The 26,311-nt window shown below is 49.0% G+C and overlaps 1 pseudogene; it reads right to left on the minus strand.

Annotated features, from left to right (window-relative positions):
• Positions 1-26,311, minus strand: part of LOC136115910 (dynein axonemal heavy chain 9-like) — an 85,975-nt pseudogene that overhangs the window by 18,982 nt on the left and 40,682 nt on the right.

Genomic DNA, 26,311 nt, shown 5'->3' on the forward strand with positions numbered 1-26,311 from the left:
GCATTTCCTCAGAGCAGCTTCAGGAGAGGTCCATTTGCCACAGCAGAAGCTTGTAAGAGAACATTTGAAACAGTTAATAGAATATGAAATGGAGAGAAAAACGGGAGCTAGCAACTGGTGTAGACAGCAAAGCTCTGAAAGGCAGTTTGAGTCACTACAGAGGGGTTTGTGAAATACTCAGAACAACATCTAGTCTTTACTGCACAAGAGTGCCAGTGCTGGTCCTTAGCAGGGCGATTTGGGGATGGCTGGTCTACATTTCAGACACGCAGTAGTTTCCCTCAAAGATGGACAGCATAATGCAAGGAAAAATGACCATCAGCTATATTTTAAAAGGATTCTTGCTGAAGTCATTGTAGATCCCCTGGATGCTACTCCAAAAATCACTGATCTCCCTCTATTTTATAAGGTATTTTGTCACAACTGAAAGATAATAATTAAAAGATGTCCATAGCCAGTTGGATCCCTATCTCATTTCAGTTCCTGTGATCTGTCACCAGGGACTGGCACCACCCCAGCAGCAGGGACTGAATATACATCCCTCCCCTTCTCCTTTCCAGTACAGACACAACTCCTGCTCCTCAAAGAACCAGTTCACACCAGACTAGAGCCAGGATCTAGTGCAAATTTTACACTCTGCACAGTTCCAGCCGGTAAAGTTCTCCTTCAAACCAGGATGAGGAGATGCCTCTAACAGAGAAACACGAAAACCCATCAGCTTTTAACCCCAAGGGTTTGCTTACCTGTGCAGATGTGCTCTTGAGCTTCTCCAGGCCATTCTCCAGCCGCTCCATTTTTGCTTTTAAATCCTTGCCCTTCTTCAGTAGCAAATTCTGATAGAGTTTGATTTGCTCAAGGAAGGACTTTGGAGTGGTGTAGTTATATCGTCGCTCATTGCTCAGATACAATCGCGAAATCTCGTTGACACTTGTGTGGACATAGGCCATGAATTTGCTTATTGAATCTTTCACTGAATCCTAAAAGTAAGATGAGAAGACAAGGAGAAAATATTTCAAACTGAACAACTATATGTAGTGCAGATCTGTGCCATATACAAAGGAATTTATTAACATTTTATTCTGCTGCAGCAAAATCCAGGCTGGAACATCTAAGTTGATCCCTTTTCATTTGTTATCTCTAAAATAACTTTGTCTGTTCATGTACTGTATACCTCTTTTTATATCTTTTTATCTCATATTTTATCTTATTCCAAGCAATTTTTCTAGCATTAAGCTCTATAAAATAACAGCCTTTCAAGCATAAATTTGGGCTTTTCTCCTCTACAAATAGGGAAAGCACACACATAAAAAGAAACATTGTAGACTTTATTCTACAAAAATCCTGCCCAGAAAAGCTAAATAAACATAACTGAATCTCTTTTAGTCTAGCAGCAGGTTGTCATCAATGAGAACTTGACATAATTTTGCCCTTGAGAATTACAGGCGCTCAGACACGCCTGTGGAGAGCAAAGCCCATGTTCCCTGCAATAACCATAAGCATTAGGTTATTTCCTGCACCGATTTGTAAGCTGCCGCTCTTGCTTGCAAAGCAGTGGTGTGTCTGGCAGTGCTATCAGTGAACAAACACAACATGGTGCCCACGGCCATGCTTCAGCTGAGGGCTGTGCCCCTCTCTGAAAAACCTGCTTTGCTTAAGTTAATTAGCATCATAGAAACATTTTGGTTGGAAGAGACACTTGAGAACATCAAGTGTAACGATAACTTAACTCTGGTATTAAATCATGGCCCTAAGAACTTAATCTCTGTCTAACCCCTCCACAAGGATGGTGACTCCATCACTGCCCTGGGCAGCCTGTTCCAATGCCCGACAGCCCTTTGGGGAAGAAACCTTAGTTAATATCCAATCTGAACCTTCCCTGGCACAACTTGAGGCCATTTTCTCTCATCCTAAAGCAGTAGAGAGTTACCAGCAATTCCTCTCTGAACGGTCACCCAGATGTCCTGGGTGAGTGCTGTCCCTGCAGTGCTGTCCCCATCGCGAGAGGCACTGCTTGCACCAAGCAGAGGGACATGTCACACCTGGCTGCCACCAGCACCCCCCGCAGAGGAACCCAAACCCAGGCACGGCCATGGCAGCCCCAGATGCCAGTGGGTGAGGTGCTCACCTCCACGGTCTCTGTTTCTTGCAGAAAGCGGAGGCTGACAGACTCGAGGGCCTCCTGCGGCCACTCCTGGAACCAGTCTATGGCCGTGCAGCTGATGATGGCAGGGAACCTCCTGCTGCGGACACGGAGCTTGCTGCCCACGGGCGAAAAACACAGCACAACCTGCAGAGCCCAGGGAAGGAGAACATGAGAAGACACAGCCAGGAGCAGGCATGGGGTTCCAGCTGCACAGCCCAGCTCAGGCTCTTCCATCCACTTCCAACAGGCACAGACTGAAACACAGGAGGCTCCATCTGAACATGAGCAGAAACTTGTTTGCTGGGAGGTGCCAGAGCCTGGCCCAGGCTGCCCAGGGCGGGTGTGGAGTCTCCTTCTCTGAGACATTGAAACCCGCCTGGACCCACCTGTGTGATCTGCTCTGGGACCCTGCGTGAGCAGGGCTTGGACTGGGGATCTGCAGAGGGCCCTTCAGCCCCCACCAGGCTGGGATTCCATGAATGGAAGATCTCACAGCACCAGCTGAGGTTACAGCAACCTCAGTCCTTGAGCCCTTGCACTTCAGGCCAGCAAGCCTGGCATGGAAAAAAAGGTAATGTGGCAGTGAACACATTTTTTCTCTGCAATAAAGACAAGCAGTGGTGTTAAACATTGCCATGGTCAAAAGCAGAAGCCTGGCACACTTTCAAGCTTGAAGCTGGGTTTTAATAAAACCACCCTTCCCTGCTTCAGCAGTGAAACAAAGCTTTGCCCAGCAGGGAACTGGCATCTGTATTCAAGTGGTGCAACCAGGAATTAAAGTGAATGGATCTAAATTCTCCTGGCAGGACCACAGGCCCACCTGGGCTGTTTCCCCGAAAGCAGCATTGAAAAGAGTCGAGGTGGCTCAAACTCAAAATCTGCTTTTATCAGAGTGAGACATTTTTTGAATAGAGAAACCTCAAAACAAAGCAGAACAGAAATAAAAGCATTTATGAATATATTTTCCCTACTCATTGCATTTTTGTGCAGCAGGTCCTTTGCTTTTCAGGCTTTTATTTCAGTCCAGCTGCTAAAAGTTTCTGAGTTGCAGCAAATTGTGCAGTGTATGCGGGCCCCTGGGGGTCTCTCTTTGCATTATTCTGGGGCCTGGTCAAGGGGCTGTTACTCCCTTGCCCAGCATCCCCTCTGCCCTGCACCATTTCTCCTTCCTCCAGCCTTATCCCTTCCCTCATCCCCTGCCTTTCCTGCAGGCTGGGAGCCTCCTGCCCCACAGCCGCTTGGCCCACAGCTCCTCTTGGCAGCACAAGCTCTGCCTTTGCCAGCAGGAAACTCCTTCTGGAAGGACGTAAAGTCAGGACAAGGCAAAGTACCTTTCCTCTTTGTTGCCTCACAACCAGCTTTAACAGCAAGATAAGACCCAAGAACCAAAACCTACCACTACTGTTCATCACAGCCCTTTTCCTGTGAGCCCGCTGTGGCTCATAAATCCATATAAGCTTTGTTAATTGGCCACAAAGAAGGACATGGACAAGATGCCACCATGCAATGAAGTAGCAACATGTGAGCAAGGACCAGCTTGGGAAGCAGTGTATCTCACTCAGTGCATCATCCCTCTCCCACTTGTTAGCCCTGGCTGGTACCTTAGCAAGTGTCATAGGACAGGCTGCTGTTAGCTCAGATGTCGCTATAGTGGGTCAACACCTCCATCATGATCTGTTTTTTAGAAGCCACAAAAGAACTGCCTGTAACAAACCCACTTTAGTTTCCATTTCAGAAGAGGTAGCTGAACTTAGAGCTCCTGCTCCTCTGCCATGGCCACTGCGCATGGGGACAGACACACAGAAATCCTTCCTGCACCTTCAAGCATATGCCTTGGGCACCTCTACGTTTTTCTGTCAGGGCCAGGCAAGTTTCAGGAAGCTGTCCATGTACAAAAGCCTCTTCACAGGATCCCAGACGATTGGGCTGAAGGGACCTCTGCAGATCCCCCAGTCCAAGCCCTGCTCACGCAGGGTCACAGAGCAGATCACACAGGTGGGTCCAGGCGGGTTTCAATGTCTCACAGAAGGAGACTCCACACCCGCCCTGGGCAGCCTGGGCCAGGCTCTGGCACCTCCCAGCAAACAAGTTTCTGCTCATGTTCAGATGGAGCCTCCTGTGTTTCAGTCTGTGCCCGTTGCCCCTCACCCTGGCGTTGGGCACCACTGAACAGAGTCTGGTCCATCCTCTGACAGCCACCCTGAGATATTGATCCATTGATCAGATCCCTCTCAGCTTCTCCAGCTCAACAGCCCCAACTCTCACTGAGTCTTTCCTCATCAGAAAGATGCTCCAGACCCCTCAGCATCTTTGTCTCCCTCTGGTAATTCCTTGTCCTTCTTAAATTGGGGATCCCAAAGTTTTCAGGGCAAGTTCTGCTTTTTATTCCCTTCCGCTCCACCTCAGCCCCAGGAGTCACCCACCTTCAGGTCAGGGATCCCGTACCCTTTCCTCAGCGTGATCTGGAAAAGCTCCAGGGAGCTGATGAAGGCCGCCAGCCTGGTCAGGCTCTGCTTCCCGCTTCCACCCACGCCGACCAGGAGAGCGTTCCCTCGGGGGGACTCCAGGATCCGGTTGATGCGGCAACTAAATTGAAGCATATAAAATCTGTCATTAATAAGAGTATTTTTCTTATTCTCTGCCCACTGCTTTTCAATATATATTTTAATCACTAGGAAACCGTAGTCTGAATGGGATGAAAAATGTCAATCTAAGAGACATGTCAGCAATCAATCCCCATCTCTGCTGAGGCCCAAACAAAGGACGTAGCTGATTAAAAAAATAGTTTGGTGGCGATTCAAACTGTGTCCAGTATTTCTCCACCTGCCAAGTCCTGCTGGATAGAAATATTTTAAGGTGAAGGCCTGGATGTCTTTGCAGGGAGGACAAGGGAAAAAACACATTACATGGACATGCAAATAGTGAGAACAGAATTCATGGCTCTGGTGCACCTCTCCAGTGAAGGTTCCTCTTCACAAAGCATTTTGGGTTCATGTTCAGGTGAAGGGTCCTGCTATGCATTAAAGCATATTCATATACATCTGGAATAGCATAATACCTGTCTGGAAAATACAGTCCAACATTATTTATCCAAGCCACCATTAAGAGTGAGATTTTGTCACACTTAAAATGAACTTGCTATTGTTTTTCAGGTCTGTTCACTTGTCCTTGAGAGTTGCACAGTGAGCTCTGCCCCCAGTCTATTCTCTTTAAGCAATTGCTGACATCCCCACGTTAAAATCCCAAGTGAGGGAGGTTTAGAGGATCCTACCTGTGAAAACCTCACTGTCAGGTGTCTGAAATGCAAGCACCATTCCCCTCTTGACATCACTGCCTTTATTCAACTCACTTAACTGAGTATTTTCCTAGACTAATCTAATTAATTTTTCAAATAAGACTGCAAGAAATACTGTACTGCTTTATTACAACTCAAGCGTCTTATGATCTATGTGCAGACTCCCACAGATTGTGAAATTAAACCCAGAATAGCAATCCAGCTTGTGTGGAGAGCTGGAATGTTCCTGCTTTTCATTCTCTAGCTGGCTGTCCCCAAAAGCAAGGGCACGGGGTGTGCGTTGGGAATGGGCACCATGAGCCCCGGGTCAGGAGGTGACTGACCCATATCCCCCACCTCCCCACATACATTAACTCCCTTACTTTTTTTTCCCAACAGAAACTTCACAACAAATTCAAGATGTCATCCATAAGCTGTTGGAGATGGAATAATTTGTGTGTTTCAGCAAAACGCAATTTCCAAATGCGCTGAATCGAAATCACTCAGCTCCAGTGAAAATCATGCTGAATACTCAAACCTCGCCTTCCCGATTACTCACAATATTAACTGGAGGGATACTGACAGGTTTTGTTGAAAATCCCAATTTATGTAAAGTGCAAAAGAAGCACAAGATTAAAATTACTGTCACCTTTCTGCAAGCAGAAACACCAATGGACATCAGGTTGCATATGACTCATTAATACAAAGAAGTAAATGCCCAAACTATAAGGGAAGCCATGCCCCAGCACAGCCAGCACGCTGCACCGCAAAAGGAACAGATTGCTGAGCTCTTAGAACAGAACTGGTTAAACAGCTAGTTAAAAGGAGTAGAAATTTATATATATATATGTATTTTTTTAATTTGCATGAGAGTAACTGCATTAGGTTACCAGGTCCAGCAAACCTGAAATCACCCACACAAGCGTGCAGCAGGACAGCGGCTTCCTTCTAGCTTAGTCACAAACCTGCTCTTCATGATACAATGTTTCCAGGCAAAATCAGTTAAAACTATGATTTACAGGGGAGGTTCATCTTCAGAAATTATCTGAGGCCAGGTCTGCATTTCAGCCCCCAAAAATCAGACCACACCTGGAATATTGTGTCCAGTTGTGGCCCCTCAGCTCCAGAAGGACAGGGAACTGCTGGAGAGAGTCCAGCGCAGCCACCAAGATGCTGAAGGGAGTGGAGCATCTCCCGTGGGAGGAAAGGCTGAGGGAGCTGGGCTCTTTAGTTTGGAGAAGAGGAGACTGAGGGGTGACCTCATTAATGTTTATAAATATATAAAGGGTGAGTGTCAGGAGGATGGAGCCAGGCTCTTCTCGGTGACAACCAATGACAGGACAAGAGGCAATGGGTTCAAACTGGAACACAGGAGGTTCCACTTAAATTGGAGAAGAAACTTCTTCATGGTGAGGGTGTCAGAGCCTGGCCCAGGCTGCCCAGGGAGGCTGTGGAGTCTCCTTCTCTGCAGACATTCAAACCCGCCTGGACCCCTTCCTGTGGAACCTCAGCTGGGTGTTCCTGCTCCATGGGGGGATTGCACTGGATGAGCTTTCCAGGTCCCTTCAACCCCTGGCATTCTGGGATTCTGTGATTCTGTGGAATTCCCAACAAGCATTTAAATCATGTATAAGAGCTGGAGGTACGTGTCACGATCCATACCACAGGCATGTAAATAGCTTCATAATGATCAACGGAGGCTCGCTATTTTCATATAGTCCCACGTGTCCAGTTTCCACAGGGAATCCAGCTGGACCTCCAGGCATCGGAATGCAAGCAGGCTTTCCAAAGGATCCAGGCAATTTAAGTGCCTCAGTCCATTCAAACTAGTAGCCTGAATTCACGTAATCTCACATTATATACATTTGAAAATCCCACTGAGAATTGTGTAAACGTGCCTCCAACCCAGTTGTGAAAGCATTTAGGGACATCCTGGTGTAACTAGTTCTGTGGCTGGCTGTCAAGTGAAGACAAAAAGCACTTGATCAATGTCATGTACAATAAACGTCTGTGCCGTATGCAGAGCATCAAGGGCCAAAGATGTAACAGCAACCAGACTTCAAACGACCAGCAGCATGCTGACCCTCCATCCGACAGCCCCGCATCCTCACAGTGTCAAAAGATCCCCCCAGCAGCAGCTGGAGAAGCAGGGCAGTATTTGTGCAGGACACACCACGTGGGCAGATGAAGCTTCTGCACACCTCCAGCTCCTTCTGCTCTAATAATGGATACCGACATCCTCCAGAAACCTCCATGGAAACAATCTGCATGGATAAAAGCTACAATGAGAGCATAAAGACAGAAAACTCCCTTACACGTGGCACATGGCGTCCTCAAACAGCACCAGGCTCATGGCAGCGTTGACTTCGTTGTAGCTGCCCAAGGCTTCCACAAGGATCTTGTTCAGCTCCTCCCAGGTCGGAACTGGCCTGGAGCTGGGTTCTCCAACGCCTTTAGCGAAATGGCAATAAATGTTCATTCGCTTGGTCTGCTCTAAAGTTTCCTCAATGTCCTGTCAAATTTAAAAATAATTTTTAAAAAAGGTATATAAGAAGTAAAGGAGAAAACACTGCAGCTCTATGTCATCTTTCCAAGTGAAGCACAGTGTTCCAAAAAATGTCCATATAGCTGCACCTGTGTGTTGAAAAAGGGGAAAGAGCGACAAAAGGGAAGGAAAGGGAAAGGATAAAGCCCCAATACTTGCTCTGGACCTTTTGTAAATCACAAGAACTCATCACCTTAAGAAAATGTGAGCACAAGAAAAGCCCCACAGCAACAGCTACAGCATGACACTGTTGCATGGACAATGATTAACAGCCAGAGGAAAAAGCACTGTCTGCGTTACTGTGATATTTGCAGGACTCCAATGGCAACACTGCCGGGTGATGACAGGACTGAAGCAAAGCAGGTCTAGAGCTTCCATTAGGAAGATATTTTGGAAAAAAAGGAAAGCACTAGGGATTTGTGCCTGCATCTCACTTTACTCCCACCAAGACTGGGGATCTGACTCTTTTGCTTTTGCCACAAGACTCAAGACATTTAAATAAAATAATTTAATTAATTCACAGAGCCGAAATCTCCTCTCCCCGGTGCCCTTAGGGAGAGCATCATTCACCCAAATACCAACATTGGCAGCCCAGGAAGCAGTTGACAGAGATTTTGCTCCTGGTGTCCCACCAAGAGCATCACACTCCCTGCAAGTGAGAGACTGGCAGACCTTGGGTCAAACTTCTCTTGCCCAAGGAACCTTTTTCCTGTAAGCACGTACGTTATTATCAGAGTTATGAACCTCAACACTTACGTCATATAATTTCTTCACCGTCTCCAGCTGGATTTTATCAAAGGTACCATAATCCTTTTCTTCAACCATCTTATCCCGGTAGACTCGGTTTGACTCGTGCAGGTAGAGTTTCACCAGGTCTTGGGGGTGCTGCAGACATTCCGGGGTAGAGAACAGAAGGCCCTGTGGGGTGCAGAGACCAGCAGTAAACCCCACCTTGACCTGAAGGGCCTGATGTCTCCCCAGCATCCAGGCTGAATGGGGCTGAATCACTCAAAATGCAGAGTTACTGTAACAACCTGCAAATAAACTTCTGAAGAAGCCCCTGGAGAACGTGCCCTTCGTTACCTCCAATTTCCCAAAGCAATTGTATACATTACACCAATTTTAATAGCCAAAGTGCATCCCCAGCGCAGCCTGATCTCCAAGAGTGCGTAGGGTCAGACACCAGCCCGACGGGCGGGTTTCTGCATCCCAACACCACAGCACGGCTGCTTTGTCAAGAAGAAGATAGTTTGGACATCTTAGCGGTGATGATTTTTTTCTAAAATCAATTAATTTTAATTAGGTGCATTCTGGCTGCAGGAAATATTAGTTTCTGTCTGCTTATCACAGCATGTTTACCATGAACTCTATTAAAATGCATAAAAGAATTATATTTCAAAGAGGTGTCACCTATTACTAAGCCTATTAACAGCACCCAGGGTTTTCAATGGCATGTATTAAACAGACAGTTTTTATTCCTAACATCTAATTATTTACACACAAAACATAAAATGTATTAAAAGCAATGTAAAGCAGGCCATCTCAGCTCGATGGATCATGGCTCAAATCATTTGGGTTTCACATTTGTCATTACAGCTGTCAAGCTGTTATTTTATTTATTTCAGAGAAAAGATAGTGAGAAGAGCTGATGACTCAAAGAGAATAAGGTGAAACCCATCAGGTCCTAAAAAAAAGTCACTCTAAAGACACTCCAAGCCACAAAAGTTGTGTTCTTGATGCAAGCAAATGTAAGGCTCAGAGGGAAGAAAATCCACGTTTCACAAATCTGTAAGCAGTTTATTAACTTAACACCTGAACATCTCCCCTTCCTTCACTTCACAGACCCGACTCTCCCGACTCCTCTCAGCAGAGCTACCAGGCTCTGCCACGGCAACCAGCTGCGTCCCCAGAGAGCGACGGGGACGCTCTAGATATGGAAGAAATTGCTGCCCCTGAGGGTGGTGAGAGCCTGGCCCAGGTTGGCCAGAGAGGTGGTGGATGAACCATCCCTGGAGACCAGGCAAGACAAATAAATAACTTTTTCTTTGCAGTCTAAATAACATTTAAAATTATACTAACTAGTGCAGCATAGCGACCCCTTTCTAGCTGTCCTGCACTGCTGGATGAAGCACCTGCTCTCCTTTCTCCTGACGTTCTTCTTGGGGAGCCTGGAGCTGCCTCAGCAGCGGTGACATGAAAACAATGACAAACACAACAACAGCGTGTGGGCCACAAACTCAAGAGTCCTATTTAAAGTGCCAATTTTTAAATCTGCTCTGATATCAGGGAGGGTTGACGAGAGGCTCCAGTCACCCCCTTGGCACTGCATAGAATCACAGAATCATTTCAGCTGGAAGAGACCCTCACGAGCATCGAGTCCAACCATACCCTAATTCTAGCATGAAACCATGTCCCTAAGCACCTTGTTTAAACACCTTTCAAACCCCTCCGGGGATGATGACTCCACCACTGCCCTGGGCAGCCTGTTCCATAGCACCGTGGTTGCCATGTGCGATAGAGCAGCTGCTGGCACCTGGATCTCTGTTAGGAAGAAAAATAGCAGAGATGGGAAGAGAGAAGGAGGGGGAAGCTGTGAAACCAGACTGGCTCAGGTAACCACACGCCAGCCAAACCCAAGGTAAAGCTGTGCCAAACAACCGTGCCAGACCAAGGCACAAAACAAACTCTTGCTGACCCTGCGCCCATCTCGCCGCCGTCATTCCCAACTCAGCCACAATGTCAGCACGTAACACACAAGGTGCATTTCGGTGCTTCAAGCCTGAAGTTTGCAGGGCTCTTTAGTGAGCTCAACCAAGGGTGAACATGAAAATCCCTCCCCATGCAAAGGAGTGAGGAGTTCACTGGCAGCGGAGCCGACGTGGAGCAGCAGGACACGCCGGAGCCCCCGCTGCTGTCTGGCTGTCAGGAGGAGAGAGCCTGCTCTTCCCCAGCTGCCACAGATCTTAATGTGACATGCTGCTTCAAAATCTTGTTAGAAATAGGAATAAAAAGCAAAATACAACCCTGCTGGGTCTATGATTATTATTTTACAGAGATGACAGATATAATTTAGAGCATAATACCATGGTAACCCTTTCAGATGGAAAGAAAGACAGCAGCAGGGCTTTCTCTGGTGGGAGCCAGCGGGGAATGTATTTTTAAAAAGCATAATCCACAACTCTGTCACTGCAGAGACCTGTCTGCTTTAATCAAGGGTAAATTGCTTGGAGCGTACCAATCAATTTAACTCTGCAGTGCATGGTGGGACCCAGAGGCACGAAAAGGTGCTGTAGAAGTGCAAGACAAAGTAGTGTCGGACTTGAACCACAGACGGGACCCACTACAGAGCGAAAGTAACAGATAATACCTTCTGATGAGCCCAAAGGATTACAAAGGACTGAAGGGTGACCTTGCCCCTGCAGCAGTAACATCAGTAACAGTAAATTATATACTCACAACAACCAGGAGCCAGGCTGCCGTTCCTGCAGACCTTGCCTAACCCTGCTCCAGCCCCTTCTTGCCTGTCATCCCTGACTGTGGTTTCCAGCCCCTCCTCATATTTCCAGTGAAACGTGACAGCAAATTAAAGTTAGATTATTACAAATTATTACGGTACTTGCTGAGCCTTCTGTAGTCATTTAAAACCAGCCACGAGCCCAGGGGGCTGAAGATGGTCATAGATTTTGGGGTTCCTTGTTATTCTTTTTAAAAATCAGGAAGCAGCATCCTTCAGCCCAGACCCTGGTGTGTTCCCAGGTCAGCAGTGACCCGAATGTGTTTGTGTACTCAGCAGAGGAACCATGCCCAGTGCTGGCTTCCCCTCTTCATCCCCCTTCTTCACCCACAGCCCTTCTGCCAGTCGCCACCTCCCTGGAGACTCATGTTCCCCTTTGGGAGCCAAACCCCCCCACAACACACACATTACCCCGGTGTCACATAGGACAGACCAGCTTATCTCTACTTGAGGGCCTGAACCAAAGTTTCACCCTTGGCCAGCTGACGCCAGACAAGCAGCAGCACTGAGTACAATGCTGAGGCATTTAATGCTGTCCAGCTGAAGGTGAAGTCCAGAGACAAAATCAAGTTAGAACAGTGGATGAAAATCATTGTTCTGCAAGGATACATGGAATTTCTCACAGCCTTCCCAAGTCAACACAACTAGATGGTTTGGTAGGGGTCTGGAGCATCTTTCTGATGAGGAAAGACTCAGTGAGAGTTGGGGCTGTTGAGCTGGAGAAGAGAAGCTGAGAGGGATCTGATCAATGGATCAATATCTCAGGGTGGCTGTCAGAGGATGGACCAGACTCTGTTCAGTGGTGCCCAACGCCAGGGTGAGGGGCAACGGGCACAGACTGAAACACAGGAGGCTCCATCTGAACATGAGCAGAAACTTGTTTGCTGGGAGGTGCCAGAGCCTGGCCCAGGCTGCCCAGAGCAGGTGTGGAGGAATTGAAAACCATTCCAGTGGTTAAAATTCAGACAGTCAAGAAAACACACCTTCAATGAAAATAAAGAAATAATGGGAAGGGTTATTAGAATGGAGTCGTGAGACAGGTAAACTGAGCCTTGGCAGCTAGGAAGTGTCAGGTAGTCTGTAAACCCTGCCGTACCCAACCAACGGGGAACTGGGGAGGGAATTTGCAGTTGGGATTAGGGGTGGATATAAGCAGTGGCTTTTTGCCCTGTTTTGTGTGCCTACCTTTAGGTGGAACACCCGACCTTGCAAAATCGTTAATAAAATATGCTTTGCTGAGAGATCCTACCTGAGCCTATTATATTGGTGAGATGATAACTTCCTGCATGCAATACAGTGCCCAGTGGGCACTGCTGAGCACATGGGCAGAAGGCCTCGATGTGTCTGGGAGGGGACCCATGGCATGCTGCATCCGCCCGCACCTCGCTGCATCCCCTGTACGTTGCTGCATCCGCCCGCACCTCGCTGCATCCCCTGTACGTTGCTGCATCCGCCCGCACCTCGCTGCATCCCCTGTACGTTGCTGCATCCGCCCGCACCTCGCTGCATCCCCTGTACGTTGCTGCATCCGCCCGCACCTCGCTGCATCCCCTGTACGTTGCTGCATCCGCCCGCACCTCGCTGCATCCCCTATACGTTGCTGCATCTGCCCGCACCTCGCTGCATCCCCTGTACGTTGCTGCATCCGCCCGCACCTCGCTGCATCCCCTGTACGTTGCTGCATCTGCCCGCACCTCGCTGCATCCCCTGTACGTTGCTGCATCCGCCCGCACCTCGCTGCATCCCCTGTACGTTGCTGCATCTGCCCGCACCTCGCTGCATCCCCTGCACGTTGCTGCATCCCCCCGCACCTCGCTGCATCCCCTGTACGTTGCTGCATCCGCCCGCACCTCGCTGCATCCCCTGTACGTTGCTGCATCCCACCGCACCTCGCTGCATCCCCTGTACGTTGCTGCATCCGCCCGCACCTCGCTGCATCCCCTGTACGTTGCTGCATCCCACCGCACCTCGCTGCATCCCCTGTACGTTGCTGCATCCCACCGCACCTCGCTGCATCCCCTGTACGTTGCTGCATCCCCCCGCACCTCGCTGCATCCCCTGTACGTTGCTGCATCCCCCCGCACCTCGCTGCATCCCCTGTACGTTGCTGCATCCCCCCGCACCTCGCTGCATCCCCTGTACGTTGCTGCATCCCCCCGCACCTCGCTGCATCCCCTGTACGTTGCTGCATCCCCCCGCACCTCGCTGCATCCCCTGTACGTTGCTGCATCCCCCCGCACCTCGCTGCATCCCCTGTACGTTGCTGCATCCCACCGCACCTCGCTGCATCCCCTGTACGTTGCTGCATCCCCCCGCACCTCGCTGCATCCCCTGTACGTTGCTGCATCCCCCCGCACCTCGCTGCATCCCCTGTACGTTGCTGCATCCCCCCGCACCTCGCTGCATCCCCTGTACGTTGCTGCATCCCCCCGCACCTCGCTGCATCCCCTGTACGTTGCTGCATCCCCCCGCACCTCGCTGCATCCCCCATGCCTCACTCCATCCCCCACACCTCGTTGCATCCCTCTGCGCCTCACTGCATCCCCCTACTCCTCGCTGCAGCCCCTTGTGCCTCCAACGCTCCCTCGCAGCTCCCTCACCCTCTATCTGCCTGACTTCCCTGACACCCACAGCCCAAGATTTCTGCCTCCGCTCCACTGTCTCTGTTCCTCGGAAGCTTTTGGCAGAGCTCAGGCATGCACACAGCTGAGGAGAGTGGAAATTGCAATGCGTCCCTGCCCTGTATTCCCTGTGGAGAGATGCAAATATTCATGTCCCACACAGAGCTGCTGGCTAAAGTGTAAAACACACCAATCTCCTTCCAAAACAGTCACTGCTTTTCCTTCAAATCACCTCTGCCTAGATAATGGTTGTTTGCTGCTGCCTGACAGAAGACAATGTTAGGTGCTCACAGCAGGGGGGTTCACCCCAGCTGAGGCCAAATCCACAGCCGCCTCTGCTCTCAGCGTCGCGGGGCAGCAAGGCCGAGCATCGCGCTCCCCTCGCAGGCTTTGCACTGGGACCACAGTCACAAGCCACAGCAAGAGCAGAGCAAAGCTCCTCTCAACCCAGCTATGAGTAAGCAATCAAGCGGTATTAAAGAAGCGATGGACAACGTCCTCGGACACACGGTGTGAACTGTGGGGTTGTCCTGTGCAGGGACAGGAGCTGGACTCGATGATCCTTGCGGGTCCCTTCCAGCTCAGGACGTTTTGTGATTCTAAGTGAATTTGTTTGCTGGGGACAGGGGAAGCCCTGAGGGTGCTCAACTCTCAGTTCACCCAGAGCCTCCCAACCAGCTCTAGCCCAGCAGTATGCGATGGGAAGAGGGACCCACGCTTTGAGATTCTCTCAAACCCACTCCCCAGCACTGGAGCTGAACAAAAAGGTCTCCGACAACCAAGCCCAAGCAGGCTCCTACCAGTGGCCGTAGTCCAGGTGCTGCCGGATCAGCGTATGGGGCTGCACTGTCCCGTAAGCGTCCACCTCGGGCATGTTGAGATCATCAATGAAGTACACGAGCTTCTTGGTACCTGGAGGGCCATAATTCCTACCAGCCTTTTTCTCCAGAGGTTTCTCAAGCATACCTGTAGGGAGGCAGAGGTGCAAAGCTCATCTACTGGGAGAGCAACTGCTGCAAAATAAAAATGATTTCTCAGCCCAGCTCAATGCTGTGCTGTGTGTAGCTACAGCGGCCCCTCAAGGAGCTGAGATGTCCCCCAGCTGCAGCTGTATGAGGAGCAGCTGAGGGGCCTGGGGGTTCAGCTGGAGAACAGGAGCTGAGGGGAGACCTTCTGATCTCTGAACTGCCTGAAAGGAGCTCGGAGCCAGGGGGGGTCGGGCTCTGCTCCCCAGGAACAAGCGCCAGGAGCAGAGGAAACGGCCTCAAGTTGCACCAGGGGAGGCTGAGGCTGGATCTGGGGAACAATTTCTTCCCCAAAGGGCTGTGGGGCATTGGAACAGGCTGCCCATGGCAGTGCTGGAGTCACCAGCCCTGGAGGGTTGGACAGACGTGGAGATGAGGTTCTCAGGGACTAGAGTGCTAGAGCTGGGTTACGGTTGGACTCGATGATCCTGAAGGTCTCTTCCAACCAAACTGATTCTATGATTCTACAGTGCAGCTGGGAGCCCTGCAGGGACCCTTGGTCAGCACTTTGGTTTGACTTAAATCAGAAAGCTCTCAACTCTTCCTTCCAAACAAAAATACAACAAACTTCGTCTGCTACAAAACATGTCTACCTCAGAGCAAACAAGAGCTTTTCATGCAAGATAAAGCCTTTTGAATCTCTTCTGCATAATTTTTTAAACGAAATCTTGCTTGCAGAGGTGGCTGTGCCAGAGCAGTGAGCATCCCCTGCTGCCTGCCCCGGCGATGCGGCAACTGCAGCGTGGCCAGGGCAGCAGGCACTGGGCGCTGCGATGGAGAAAGGGAGATGGATGCTGTGGGCACAGAAGCCCACGAGCAAAGCTGCTGGTTTTGTGAATATATGCATCTTTTACCCTGTTAGACAAAAATAGGCGATCTCAGGGCCAAATTCCTGGACATCTTCAGAACAACCAACATGACACTTTTATTTAAATGCATCAAATAATCATAAGTTCCCTGATCTTCTCACCAGCGTTACCCAACCCTCCAGATAATGTGACAAGACTTAATTCCAACACGAGCTGTCAAATTACCACCTAGTTTCAAGTAGGGTCACGCACACGCAAAGGAAAGCACGGAGAGAACAGTTTCGCATTTCAAAGCCTTGGAAGACTTTAATTTGTTTTAGCAGAAGGCTGGGGTCATATGTTGCTCTAGCTCATAAAACGTGGGGAATATTTATAATCCTGGGCTGATATTTAATAAAAATCACCCCACGTCGCCGCACATCATGTTCTATAGGTTATTGATTCCTCTGATTGCAGCCCAGGCAACCTTTACTGTCTCAGTAAGTGGAAAAGCAAACGGAAGCAACGCTCCTCTGCCCAGACCCCGGGTGGGTTTTCTGCCCTGTGCTTACTCGAAGAATTTGTTTCATTAGCAGTTTTGGGTTGGCAACAGACCTATAAGGTGCTATAAAGCAGCACACGGTAAGTAGCAATTCTTTGTAATTAGGGAAGACTGGCAAATGTAAACGGGACTGGGAGTTTTTTTAAGCCATTTATTATCACGTGCAAAAGTTGTTAAGGAAGATTTATATTCCGTTGGTTTGTTTCAGATCACAGACCTTTCAAAACGCTGGGTTTTTCCTGCTTGGGTGCACTGCAGACAGCTCGCCTTGCTCACCACTCAAAACGCAGCTGATTTCTTGTCACAGACAGTTGCTGCACAAAGGAATGGATTGTGCTACGAAAAATGATGAATCTTTCCTCAGCAGAGCCTCTCTCCCCGTTCAATAAAACCACAATATTTGAAATTTCTGGTAGCAAGTTAAATGAAGTGTTTCAAATAAGCATTTAATTTAAATTTAATTAGTCCCTAATTAACATATAAAATCAGCCCTTTTTGAGGTTAAACAAGTATGCAAGAGATTCATCACACTGAAATGCAATTACTGGGGATCAAGTGACATGTTCGTGGAAGTGGTATTTTAATTCAAAGCCGTATCTCACAATAATAATAAGGGGCGGTGTGTCTGTGTGAGATCCTGACACATACTCAAACCAGCACCTCAAAGAAACAGTCTGGACACCTCGTACCTTCTGGTTGGGGAGCAAGGGAGAGGGAAAAAAAGAACCCAAACAAAAAAACCCACAAGATTTATTGCAATTTCTCTGAATGACAGAAGTCAGGGCCACATCTGATGGAGGGGCAGAGGCCCAAGAGGGCACGAAGCAGAGCGAGGCCCAGGGCAAATGCCACAGAATGTGGTATTTAGTCACAATAAACTACAGAAAATCCCCAAACTGGCCCCAGGTTCAGGCAGAGAGAGTGTTGGGCTCCTTTTAACCCCTGTGCACATGGCGCTTCTGGAAGCCACAGGATGCAGGGATGGGTTGAACAACAACTCTGCTTCCCCTAAGGGCTGCATCTTATACATCTCTGCAGCAACAGGCACCTTGTCTAAGGAACTACTGGAACTCAGGTTAGGATCTTTTTTAAGTAAGAAAAAATCCAAAATTACTTTGTGCCCATGTTTTACAAATTTAAAGATGTGCCTGCTGGGGAAAAGAATAAAGCAGCCAAGTGACAAACTACACAAAAAGGGACAAATTAACTCTAAAAAATGAGCAGCAGGGATCCAGGCCAAGCAGTATAAATCATGCTTCTCAATGCAAATCTCACCACCACATCTTCATCCACACACAAGACAACTTGCTCCTCTGTGCAGGGGAAGAAAATCACTGACTCAGCCCACAGCTCATGACCAGGGACACGGTGCCAGGTCTGCCTGTACAAATAACACCTGCACACACTCGCCCATCCAGCTGGAGACAAACGGCTGCACATTCACAGAATCACAGGATCCCAGGCTGGTTGGGCTGAAGGGACCTCTGCAGATCCCCCAGTCCAAGCCCTGCTCACGCAGGGTCACAGAGCAGATCACACAGGTGGGTCCAGGCGGGTTTCAATGTCTCAGAGAAGGAGACTCCACACCCGCTCTGGGCAGCCTGGGCCAGGCTCTGGCACCTCCCAGCAAACAAATTTCTGCTCATGTTCAGATGGAGCCTCCTGTGTTTCAGTCTGTGCCCGCTGCCCCTCACCCTGGCGTTGGGCACCACTGAACAGAGTCTGGTCCATCCTCTGACAGCCACCCTGACATATTGATCCCATTGATCAGATCCCTCTCAGCTTCTCTTCTCCAGCTCAACAGCCCCAGAGCTCTCAGTCTCTCCCCATAAGAAAGAATCTCTAGGTCCCTCAGCATCTTTGTCCCCCACCCAGGCAGCTGGACAGAGAGACAGACAGACAGACAGACAGACAGACAGACAGACAGCTCAGCCCATTTAGCAGCTCAAGGGCATTTTGCAGAGACCCCAACACAGGGAAAAAAGCAAAGGGGCACCTGGGAGGGAGGAGGGAGACTGCAGCCATCACACACTAGCAAGACCCAAAACCCTTCAGACCTGCCCCAGAAAGCTGCCGTGACTCCACGACACAGCCCCAGGTGACACAGCGTGGGCTGAGCCTGTGCTGTCACCTCTGCGAGTGGATCAGTCCCACAGGGCAACTTTAAACTCTGACACCTTCCTTAAAACATCTGCAGTGTCGGGAGCCCAGCAGAGCACAGACAGGGGCTGTGATGCTCATGGCCGTGAGCGTGTTCGCCCCAGGGCCACCTGGCCCGGAAAAACCCACATGGTGAAGGTTAAAACCTTGGTCTCACTGGTGCTGGTCCTGTAGAGGGAGTAAAGGGATTTCAGGACACTTGGGTCAGACCAAACTCTATAAAGGAAGTTATTTTGGTTTACAGTGACCCACAGCTGTTGTTCAACTCAAAACAAGCAAGGTTGTTTCATTCCTGATTAATAAATACATGTAGAAAATTATCCTCTCTCTTTAGGTCAACTGAAAGTGAAAATACCATTCCAAAATGAGTCACTTTTCAACAATTCCCTCTTTCTCTTCATCTGTGAAAAGACTACACAGCAGAACTGACCTTATCCTGGTCTCAAACTTCATCTTTCACTGATGTGCCAAAATCCTCATCAAAGATATTCTCATGGGCTTCCCCAGGTCAGAGCCTCCCAGGGTCAGCAGCCGTGTCCCCTGGGGCGGTGGGATGTGGCACCCGCTCCGTGGGAGCACACGGGGCTGCATCAGGATGCGGGGGACAGCCCAGGAACCAGCAGCACCTGCACATCCCCATTAGCACTGTCCTCACTGACAACTGGGATGCAATTCCCATCATTGCACTCTGAGGACAGCTTAGATCCCAGCCAAGCAACCCATTCTATTCAGCACGGGCTTAAATTCAAGCGTATTAAAGACACACCTCAAGTCAAGTACGAGCTGTGTGCTGTAGAGAACAGCAGCAGATTTAAGTGTGTGCTTTGCACAGCCCTGAACCAGAGTCGTGGTGTTCAGAATTCAATCCCTCATGTTGGGAAATGCCACTTTCCATAAAACCAGGAGTCTGCGGACCAGTGAGTTTCACAGTGGGATTTAAGAGTCAGTGGGTGCCAGTGCAGTGCCCACAGTGCACACCCAGCTCCAAACCCCGACGGACACCCCAGGAATTTGGTGACCTGCCAGGCAGAAGTCCCACATCTCAGCCATTGTCTTACCTTGCAGCATGGCAGAGGTGGTGTAGTAGTTAAACGGGACCTTCTTCACCACATGGGCGTCTGTATCCAGTGAGCAGAGCTTGTCCCCCACCAGCACAGACTTCCCCGTGCCGGCGTTGCCCCCCAGCATCACGGGGCGCCGGCGCTCCAGGAGCCTGTCCATGAAGTACCGCACACGGACCGTCTCGGTGGTGGGCACCAGGCAAGCCTGAGAGGGGCAAAACGAGCAGGTAAGTGTACCCATCTGTGGCACCACCCCACTGCCATGTTCTGAGGAGACATCAAACTGGGAGAGCCAGGAATGAGTGCGGTGACCTGAGTTTCTAGATGGCGCTAGGAAGGGAACAATACACTGCTACCAACCATTCAAGTCAAACTATCTGTACAGACGAAACAATGACAGCGGGATGCTGAGAGCAACATCTGGATCTCCCCGCAAACACACATTTTGCTAAAATGGTAACAATTTTTACAAGTCATCTGCTCACTGTGGCACCTCTAAAAGGAAAGAAAGGCATAGCTGGCAAACGCAATTCACTACCTGCAGCAACTCTCATTTTTCGTCCAAATCATATAAACAACCCTATTTTCAGCCACGCAGAATGACGAGATGGTGTCTCAGGGACTTTGTCACTACGTTGTCCCACATCCTGCTTCTCTCTGCAGGCCAAACGCACCTCCATCCCGCACCCTGGGCACACCAGCCCTGGCTCATAGGTGTCTCTGAGCCTGCGCCTCATGTACATCACTCAGCTCTGGAAGATGGATGGAGGATGAGTCTTCACAGTCAAAGTACAGTAAAGAAAGATGGGTAATTGAGTTGTACTTCATAAAGAATGTGTCAAGGGTTTTGATTGTGGGGTGACAATACAACCATGGCAGATGTGTTGTTAGCCCCCTCTCCCCCACCTTCAGCCCCTCTCTCTCCCCCATTCCCACTCAGGACAGGTGATTGGGAGGGAAAGAAGGATAGATAGAAGAGAATTGGAAAAATTAAAAATGTTTTACTAATGCTACTAATAAGAATAGAGAAAATAATACAAAATATACAAAACCAATCTTGAAAGCCCCAGCAACTGCAGAGCTGGCACCTGAAGTCCTGGACTGGACTGTGCAGCCAACCGGAGCTGGATTCAGTCTGTCATGAGGCCTCAGTTCGCAGGGACGACCAGCAAGGTCCTCTCCTAATCTCGGCCATAAGCAAAATGGACGAGATCCTCGTGATCTCCCACTTTTATATGAAGTATTCACGTGAATGGGATGTTATACTCTGTTTGTCAGTTTCTTGGTCACCTGTTTCTCATTGCCCCTCTCGCGAGATGCGAATCTGTCCTTATCAATAACCTCACATTCCATTGCTATGTTTACCAAAACATGGATCTGGTTCTCCAGGAAAACGCAGCTGATATGAAGGTTTTACCTGACAGGCAAATTCACTAAAAGAGAAACTTGTTTTTAACAAAACCAGGACGGAATGCCATTCTTATTATGAAGTGCTTGACCTCGAATGAGACTTCAATTGAAATGCCTGCATACGGTCACTAAAATGCATGTGCTCTTCCCAGACAAAACACGTGCAAGGTTCACATACCTGTAAGGGCATTTCTGGATCAAATTCAAACTGAGGAATAAGTTTAGACCAAGGTTCAAACTTCTTCGTTTCTGGATCAATGTAGAAGTCAAAGACTGTGCCCTGAGAGGGAAACTTGATAGTCTTGAATTCTGCCACCCACCACTTGCTGAACTCCACTCTGTAGTCCACAAGCTATAAGACAAAAAGTGGAGAAAATACACTAATCTGGATCAATTCATTAGTAATGGAGAATGTTATCTATCCCAGTCCACCAGAGCGGGATTAGTCCTTAAAATATATTCCACAGCATAAAGTTCTTATCATTTTTCCTGCTATTAAGCCTAATTTTTCATTTTCTTCATTTCTGCTCATCAGTCCTATTTATTCATCTAAATAATTCATCCTCTGTGTTGATCACTCTTGGTATGTCTGAGACTAGATAGATGGATCAATTTGAAAAAGAGAAATACGTGCCTATGACTAAACAGACCACTTGATTGATTCTTGGTGCCTACTTCTTCCAACAGACAAGGACACAACATCCGTCTACATCTGTGCTCATGGTCGGTCACAGCATGCATACCAAAGCCTTTCCTCATCAATCACACCACTCTATTCAGAGTGAGTTGTTGTCTTCTGGCTTCTTTTCAAGCCACAACGTTTCAGACAAGCAGGACTGCAGACACCAGCGTACCAAAGCAGCAGCGAGGGTCTGCCCCTTTGACCCCGCCGTGATTCTGCGCTGCCACATTCCCCTCAAAGCACCCGTTTCCTTGCTTTTCCCCATTGTATCTTTCTACACATGGAGATTTTGGAGCATCTGAATTTTTTCAACTGGGGTGACAGTTTTGCTTTAGATGCTGGGTCAGGACTCACCAAATGTGCTTAGTCCCCTCCTCTGCCCTAGGTCTCCTGTATGACATTGGGCCAGCCATTCTGCCCAAACACCTTCCCATGTGGACAATGGGAACTGGAGAGAGGTGGAGGGGAGGAGGAGAGGAAAATTGCTGTGAGAAAGATGTTTGTGAAATACCGGACGCATCATTTAGCCCGTTTTAACAGCACAGTTTGTTCCTGGGGTGTCTGCGGGTCTCTCCTCCCCATAGCCATACAATGTGGGGTCACCAACACATTGTCCATAGGCTGCTCGGCCTCCATAAGGAAACCTGGGTTTGTTGCTGAACTGAACCAAGTGTCCTCCATAAAGCCTCCTGAGCCACAGTCCCTCAAAAGACCAGTGGATTTGAAAAACACATTAATAGTATCCACGATTTTGCAGACTCATGCTATTCAGAGAGGCAGAATCCCTGTAATTCTCCGTTCTCCTGTTGTTATAACTCCTCAGCAGCGGCAGCAGAGTAGCCCGCAGTGGAGCGGGACGTGCGTGGCTGCTAAAAGCTTTCCCACAAGGGTGCCCTTACCCCGCACAGCCAAACCGCCTGCAAGCGCGCTGTGCCGCGCTGCCCGCCCTCCCTGACCCCGCGGTTAAACGGAGCCACTCCAGCCCCAGCTCTATTGCCAGAACGGTGTGGAATTCAAACCACTTCCTTAATAAAAACCCCATATGGATTACCGCTAATTTCAGAGCCAGGAAATGGCAAATCTATCATCTGTTTTTATACAGGGGCCCCGCTACCCACCAACAAGCACCGAGTAGTGGGAAGCCTCCCAGACTGTTTCTCCTGACATTTCGGCCGCGAAAGGTCAGCGCGAAGGGCACCTTCGGTGGAAAGCAATAAACAGATTTTATATTGTATCATTTTTCATCAGGCTCCCCATTGCTCGGACTGCTGTACCCTCGCACTCTCAGCTCTGACATTCACAGAGCATCGCGGGCAGTAACGCACAGCCAGGCTCCCGGCGGAGCCTCCCGGAGGGTCGCTGTGCCTGCAGCTGCTCCTGCAGCCCACCCAGAGCCACTACCGCAGGCAGGAGCCCGGCCTGATGCACCCGAGACTGACTGTGCGGCACGGGGAACACAGCGGCCAGCTGCCACAGCACCGCACACCAGCATACTTGCGCTTGTACTGCTGAAGCAAAGACAAGTAGTGCTTCCCAGGCTTTATTGTGCTTTGTTTTGTTTCTTTAAGTCATCCTAGACTGGCAACACTAAGGCTGAGTATTTCCCAGCTGGCACATGGGAAATGGAGGCTCCACAAGGACCAAGGAAGCTGGTCTCGCACAGGTCATTCAATGGTCACAAGGTGTGATGGCACCAAGTGAGCACCCAGCTGAGCTTGAGCTGTGTTGTTCAGCACTTCCTGAAGCATCTGATCCTTGGCATGGAGCAAATCTGAAGAGACCAGCAGACACTCTAGGTCTGGCGTTAAGGTACATGAAAACACACAAAGAGACCCCTGGGAGCACTTGAGCAGCCATCAAGAACGGCAGTGCCTCCACCCGAGCTGGGGAGGGGTGTCTGGTGTTACATTCGTGGAGAGACCTCCCGCATAGTCCAGACAACACAGAGTTTGACACAAGCCCAGCGGAGATCAGACGTGGATCTCCAAGCCCTTGACAGCAGTGCAGTGTGGGCAGACCCAGACATCAGGACTACACACTGTAGATCTGAGGATAAGGCGTCCTCTGACTAGGGGATGCAACCACCCAAGAGTAGGTGTGCCCCTGTGGCCACGAAAGTCAATGGCACCTGGGGTGCCTTAGGAAAAGTATGACCAGCAGGTCAAGGGAGGTTGTTCCTCCGGCTCTGCTCTGCCCTGGTGACAAAACACCGGCTGGTTTGTGTTATGTAGCACGTCTACCTGTGCAGTCAGAAGGCTGAAAGACTGCTCCACTGATACATCCATCTGATAAATCAGTCTTAATTTGATCACATTATGCACATCCACAGGCTTCTATAAGTTAACCTTATGTTTCTCCCCAGTGAAATGCATCTGCATAAGCAAACATCCCTCCACCTTTACCACTGACCCCTCAGCTGTTCTCCGGTGGTGTTACACCCTGGATAACGAGGCCTTTCGTAAAAGGAATTGTTGTGTTTCTAGTTTATTATCACCTATATGAGAGCCCCAGGAAAACAGCATTACTGGCATAGCACTATGTTTCAGAAAGTATGAAGAAATCAAAACAACACAAAACCACACAAACAAACTGTGTGAAAGATGCTGAAGAGGCATCTTCCGTCTTACCTGATCTCGAAACATTGATCCACCAAAGGCCCAGACGGCAGCAAAGACAAAGTAAAGTTCATAAAGCTCCTTGGCACAGTCAGGAGGTGTGTTCTCCTCTGCCAGGAGACATTCAAGGAGGTAGCACAACATCTGAACCATACTCTGTTCAGGAATGGGAATAATCTTCTTAAATCTAAGGGATGGAAATTAGAAAGCAATACGTCCATCACAACCCAGGAAGACTAGAAATGCTCTTTCAGAATACTGGCATTCTGCTTGTCAGCGGTACGTGTCCTATTCCCAGGTACAATAAAGAGAACACCCATTCTCACACTCAGACCCGCTGGCACCGGCACATATACAAGTAATAACAATAATCAGAAGTTTCAAGCATTTTAAAACTTTGATCTTCTTGAAAGAAGCAGAATGGAAGACTTGCTAAAGGCAATGATTTCCTGCGAGCACGATGAGTTCAAAAGCGGTCAAATAGAGGAGTAATAAAATAAACCCTTTCATCTCGCCATTTTACATTCATTTAAGCTACACTTACAGAATTCCAAACTAATATTGTAGCTGCACTGAAGTCCTCCATAAAGTAATTATAGCTATTTGAAAGGTTGGTTCTACGATTTCTGAATTAAGCAAGCTACCAAAACACTCAGCTCAGGGTTGCCTGCAGCTAATCCCGTGGATTTCACGCTCTGAGACAATGTTCAGCAAACAGAATGGGAAACGTCCGATTGACTTTGCTACCAACAGTCAAAACCAACTTGGTCCCACAGAGAGAAGTTCCCTAGCACAATGTTTAAGTCCTGATTCCAGACCCTTCTGACACATCCCCCTTTTGGCTGACATCTCCCATGCTCACTGATTTTTCTTTTGTTTTTAAAGGAAAGTGCAACTATAGGAAGCAAGTAGAGGATGGGAGATGCTCCCTTAAGTTTTCTGGGACTCTACTTTGGCCAGTCCTCACCACAGTATGAGAAAGAGAATGGTTTCACATGATGATAAGCAAGAACCACATGACTTCCCTGTGGACACTGCTTTAAAGCCAAATCAAGCCAAGAAGCACTAGGACCCTTCCAAATACCCAAGTTCTTAATGAAAAATAACTTGTGGAGTGGGCTCAGGTCTAGCCTGACACATCAGGAGGCTGAAAAGCTTTCTCTTTGGGATCTGCCGGAATTATTTTCCAAGAGATAGAGAGTTGATACAGGAAATACAATAAAAATCAAATCAAAATCAGATGAAAACCAGATCTGACCAACACGATACAGGCAGGAGCGTCACTTTGCCCACCTCGCCCTGCTGGTTCTCTGAGCTTAAGCCAATGATGCTCAGGGCTTCCAGGGGCAAGGAGGATCATGTGCAGCACAACCCAGCGCAGCACAGCTGGGCTGGACAGTGGCAGGTGTCCCCATGCCCTCACCACGGGTGACACAATCACTCATCAGATGGTACCTTGTTCTGAGGGTGTCCAGGCAAATGGGCAGGTACTTATCAAACAAAACGGTCAGGTTGGCTCTTTCGGACTGGATCTCTCGCCTGTCGATCCAGCTGCTCACTGGAGGATTCCAGCCCAGATCCGACGGGTTGATGTACAGGATCCCTTTAGGCCCAGGGTAGGAGAGAACATATAGTAAAGACATAGCAGAAACTGTTCCTTTCTTCCAGCAGAGTTTACCAGGTACTTTCACACAACTAAAACCCTATCAAATATGACGGGACGTCCCATTACCTGCCCCCTTTTCCTGCCCCACTGCAGAGTAGAAACATGAACAGTGAAGAAACTTCACCCTTGAAACCACGGCGCTTTTCATGACCTTGCCCTAAATTCAGAACATTGTCTTGTCTGAGCAGTTTCATTGCTCTGGGCCCCATTTCCCCATGTGTAAAACTAGGGGACACCTCCATTCC

Source organism: Patagioenas fasciata, unplaced genomic scaffold (genome assembly GCF_037038585.1).
Source record: "Patagioenas fasciata isolate bPatFas1 unplaced genomic scaffold, bPatFas1.hap1 Unplaced_1, whole genome shotgun sequence".
Lineage (NCBI taxonomy): Eukaryota > Metazoa > Chordata > Aves > Columbiformes > Columbidae > Patagioenas > Patagioenas fasciata.